The following is a 6,000-nucleotide window of genomic DNA, read 5'->3' as shown; positions in this document are numbered from 1 at the left end:
ATATTATTTGAATTTTTTTTACAATATATCATGTTTTGTTTAACTTAGTTGCATTTATCACATTTTTTGTTTAAAAGATTACACTTATTTCTCATACAGGTATGGTCAGTGTAATGAAAATATAAAAACTAGGGGAGGTTTGTGTAAGTGTAGAAAAATGAGGGGTGGTTTGTGTAATTTTACTAAAACTCATGGGGTGTCAGTGTAATTAACTCTAAATCTATAGATTACATTTGAAGTGTTTGTGTCACACAACAAACAACCCAAAACAAATTTGAGCTAAAACTAATAAACAGTTGAAAGGATATAGTTTAAGCAATGCCCTATGCAGAGGATAAACTTAATTTTTCTATACTTGTTTGTGATATTGAGGTAGTATATATACCTATTTGTTGATTAGCACTCAAATTAATGTTATGAGAACTAGAACTGACTAGGTGGTCCGAACTGACTAGGTGGTCTGACTGCTGACTATGTTTGAAAATGATTTTAGTTTGCAGTCTTAACCGAACGAGGGGTTAAACCGCTTTGAACGGGAAAATTTCAGTCTGACCGTGTGAAACGGGAAAATTTCTAAAAAAAGCATAATACTACTATAATATTTTATTTTGCTTCGATTCCAAAAAGATGGAGAGGTGAATATAATTATGCATAATTATTAATTATATAAAATGTTACATTTATATATAATTATATATAAAACCACATAGATTAAGCAGACACTCTAACAATTTAAATCGGTTAAACCTAATACGAGACTTCTTCTGATTTGATGTTTGACTTAGATTTCACAACATTAGGTGGAACTATTTACCCTCTTAAATGACTATTTATATTCATTATTGATAAATCATAAATTTATAGAATATAATTTTTTTTATGATTGGTTTTTTAAGTGGAAATATTTGTTATAACTTATAAGGGAATAATTATGGTTAATATAAAGTGAATAGAAATTTTTTAAGCTCAGTTGTCCCACCCGAGATCAAGAAATGTTCAATTTATTTTAGCACAATTTAAGATCTCTATAAGATATAAGATATTTTTGGTGTGAGGGTAATATAGGAATTAAGCGAAGAATCAATAACTGGCAGTGAGCAAATGAAGACGACAGCTTTGGTAGTGGGTCCTTTCATTTTTTTTCACACTTTTGTACCATTCTATGTATCATCAATTGAAAAAAATTATTTAATAAAAATTATAACTATTAAATATTTTTCTGATTAATCATACATCTTATCATATATATCATATATAGTGATATAAAATAGTGGGACAATAAATGTCCTCCTAAAAAGGGTGGATGTATCATATGAAACTTTTATTTCATGATAAACAAATGTATTAATTGAGATTACATGAATTTTATGATTGGTCATTTTATTATCTATTATTTATATTTAATTATTATTGACTTTTAAACAAATAATATAAATAATATATTGATTGTATATAAATATTTACCTTAACAATGTACAAATATTATATTTTTATCTTATCAACATTACATCTTTATCTTACTTTATTTTTGGAAAATGATATATGTTCTATGAATTCTTCTACTTTCTTTACTAATGATTGATTTATAATTAATATATGTTATTTTGTTATAATAAAGATGATTGTAAGAGTATTGGTAGAAAGATATATCATTACCCATTTGTTGTTACTTATCCTTTCGATTTAATAATTTTTATTTTCTCTCTCAATTGACATAATTAAATATCAGATGAGTTCTATCATGTCTCCTTCATTCATTTGTGTATTAATTGATTCTTAATTATAATGATTGGGTATCAATTATAATTTCATTTTGGGATACAATTCATCATTCAGATATGAGATACAATTCATCATTCCATAGTTAATTATTAATTGAGAATATAAAATAATAGACTTGAATGTAACTTTTGAGATTTTCATTCATAATTCTTAGAATCTTAAGGAACATATGTTTAGACCCTAGAAATTGTTGGATAATTTAATTGAGTAAAATAATCGACATAATTAATGTTAATATTGATGTTGTTGGATTCTAAATGTAAGTCATCTTTCATATCTGAATTTACTTGTTTATTTTTGTTTATTTGTTATTTATTTGTTATTTATCTTTCTTTAAAATCTTCATCATGTTAATCTTATATATCATTAATTTAGAATATATTTGACATTATATTATCTAAGATTTACAATATGTCTTTGTGATCAATATCGTATTTGCTCAACTCTAAGTCAGTGTCATTCATATACTTGTGAATATTTTTTAGACTTTGAAAAAAGCACACACATTCATTTTTTTACTTGAATTAAATTCTGTTTGTGGGGATTAACTAAGGCTATTCCAAACATGCAGAAGTGGTTTAGATTTAAAACTGATTTCAGAAGTGTTTAAGTTTCAAATAGGTTTAGATTTAGAACCATATTATAAATTGGTTTTGGTTCAACTTTAAAATCGCTTTTTTAACCGGTTGGGATCAAAAATCTATTTGAAGCTAAATTGATCCTAAAACTAGTTTTAAACTTGAACATTTTCTAAATCTATTTTGGACCAGATTAGGAACAGCTTTAGCAAACAAACCAATTTAGTGGGAAAAAAATATGTTATTTGATTTTTTGTATAACTAATATATCCTTCACCTTATGAATAATTAACTAATCCCGAAGTGCACCACTATTCCTTCTAACAAACTTCGTTATTAGGATCGAACCACAAATAGATTTGGGATTAAAATCTAGTATTTACTCAATCCATTTTTTATAAGTATAATTTAAGGTTTTTTTGTACACAAACCAAGGAAACCACTAGATTTTTTTCATTAACAAAATTGATATTATTTTTCCTGTTTTATCCAACTATACTTCATAGTTATTAGTAATGACAATAAAATTATAATTGTTAAAGAATAAGTAATATTGTCTTAAAATTTGAGAACCCTGAAAAACTAAAAACATAATTTTCCAAAAATAATAAAATGGAGGGTTTAAAATCTAATAGGATGGTTTAAAATATAAATTTGATCTAGTCCATTTCATCCAAATCAGTCTTAATTAGTGGTATGAAGATTTGATTGTGTTGTTGTTAATAAAATCTCTAAACCTAGATTATGTTTCACTTGAGGTATAATAATGAACTCGTTAATCGTTATCCCTAAAAATTAAAGAAGTCCTTTATAAATACTAGTAAGATAAAAACATCTTTAAAAAATATCATCTATATATGTATATAAATATTGGTTCCATTTTAAGCTTTGTTTGTTTTTAAAATTGAAATTAAAAATTGTATTTTTTTTAACTAGTTTTAGTTTTTTTTTAATTTATTAAGTTAATTTTCTCCTTTTCGTTCTAATCAAATGTTTTCTAACAACGCTGTATAGTTGAAGAGGCCCGCACGTGGACAGATGAGAAGACAACTGTAAAAGATAGATCCAAAGACAAATTAAAATAAGCAAATTGCATTTGGAAACATATTTTTAAAAAGTAATAATTAAAGAAAAAATATATGTGTTTCATATATTGTCATTATATTTTTTATATTTATATTCAATTATTAATAATTTTTTTTAAAATAATTCGAATAAATGGTAGATGATAAAGTAAATAAGTATAAATCTTTACGTAGGTAGTGCATAAATAATACACTCATAATTAAAAAAAAGTTAAAGTTGTAATGTTACATGTTATAACTTAAAATTACTTTCGCTATACCCTGGTTTACTACTAGATATGTTTTAGTTCCTTTACATTTTGTGTCATAGTAAAAAAACGTAGACCATTCATATATTCAAAGTTAAGGTCATACTTTAGTGATGAATAACTGAGAAAACAAAACATTAGATGTCATTATATTTAGTCTAGGGATTGTTAGATCCTTAGAACATCAAATATTCAATTCCTATGAGCGACACTTGTTGGGAGGAATAACCACACATCCCGAAAGAAATTAGTTCCTTACAAAAGATGATGATATATCATTGATATTACCAAAAAATATATTTGTTGGGAGTGTTTGGAATATATTATTGTACAAAGTTTCATATTGATAAACATGTGAAAAACTGATATCACATATTGAATTTAAGTCTCTTATTAGTGATAATATACATCAATTATAAACATTAATTAGAAATATCACATGAATGGTTTTTGATCCATGGATATGCTAGAACTTATAATTCTTATTTTCTAATATTATACTCGTAAACGCTAAAAAAATTCATGTATTATTCTTTGAGTTGTCAATAAACATCAATTGCCAATACTTCATACATTATTACAACAAATATATATTAATAAAATATGCTTACCTAGGATAAGAAAGTTTGATCTGCCTCAAAGATATTAATACCTAATGAACCTAATTTATGAGGCATAATACAAAACCAAAGATTCACCAAAATAAGTTGGGGCCCATAATTACGTTTGAATGCATGTGCATTTAGCTGAAACCCTTTTTCCAAGCATAAATCATTGTCCACAACCACAAGCCACGACCATGTGCAAAATCATCATCATCATAATAATACATTCATATTCCAACTCATTATTTACGTTTTAGGATAATAAATAAGTAATATCCATTGAGGTTTTGCTATAGTTTTTGTAGTAATTAAGTAATCAAATCTTCTTGTCGATACTAGGTTTATCGTACAGAATAATATTATATGTCTCATTAAGGTGTGTGATTCTACTATTAAATATCTATCATTAGTTTCATTCATAAAATTTCCTTTTTCTTTTTGTTTTAGGGTCACACAACACTTGGATATCTGGATTTGGTAAGTTTTATGCTCCATATGGTTTCTGAAAGAAAATATAAGCAAAATAAAAATGACGCAATTTTTTTTAGTTGTTTATAAAAGTTAAAAGATATTAAAAAATGATATGTATATATATAATAAGTAATTTTTATTGGTTTGTGTCTCCTTTGGTTTGTTAAGTCTCTGCCTTATAAGCAGGGGCACAGATCATAGTAGGAATAGGTGGGGACAGCTGTTCCTTATCGTTTTAATTTATTAAAATACTTTTTAACCTTTTTATTTACACTTAAATTATATCTTAAATATGTATAATATAATTTGTGTAGTTCTTCTGAAAATTATAAAAGATTCATCAAGTTTTTATACACTTGTAAATGTTGATGTTACTTATAATGTTATGACTTCATTTCAGTTCGTAATGATTTTATACATGAGATTATGAGAACTAAGCAATGCCTTCATCAAACTTTGAAGTCAAAGTCCCAACATCCCAAAGATTTTTATAAATCGTTTAATATTAATAATATATGTAATTTTGTACAAGAATTATAACTTACGAATTTCCATGAGTAAGAGAAGATTATCTTAATATGTAAATTTCGACAATTTATTGTTAATGTTGTTCGTCATTCGGACTTGAATATTTGTCAACATCTATGAATTAAGTGCAAGTTTGATAAAATGGAGAAGGTTAATATATATTATTTGCTTGGTTGAATTATTCATCTTATTTTAACTATTCTCTTTCAACTACTATGAAAATATCATTTTCAATAATAGAGATAATCAAACAAAACTATGTAATAAGATAGAAAATGAATTTATCGCAGAAAACATCATAATTCATATTGAAAAAGAAATAGCTAAAAATCTTACTTCTAATTCAATTATCAATTAATTTAAGTCTTTAAAAGAATAAAGACTAATACTTTAAATGAATACACATTTTTATTTAATATCTTTAATTGTTAATTATTCTGATTTTAAATTAATATTTTATTTTAAAACTTTGAACCAATTATATATTTTCTTTATATTTTTTGTTACTCAATTACTCTTAATTATAAATTGTAATTAAATATTGTTGCTCCCTAAACTTTATAGGAAGATCCAACATTAAGCTTCTCTTGTTTATTATATATTTATTTTATTTATTAAAAGAAACAATTTTGCACTGAGTAATTCTCTTTTGAGTTGGATAAGAACATTTTAAATCACACAGTATTTTATACAATGAGATATA

Source organism: Lupinus angustifolius, unplaced genomic scaffold (assembly GCF_001865875.1).
Source record: "Lupinus angustifolius cultivar Tanjil unplaced genomic scaffold, LupAngTanjil_v1.0 Scaffold_1_443, whole genome shotgun sequence".
NCBI classification, from domain to species: Eukaryota; Viridiplantae; Streptophyta; class Magnoliopsida; order Fabales; family Fabaceae; genus Lupinus; species Lupinus angustifolius.
The sequence above is the reverse complement of the archived record's forward strand: the minus strand, read 5'-3'. Positions refer to the sequence as shown.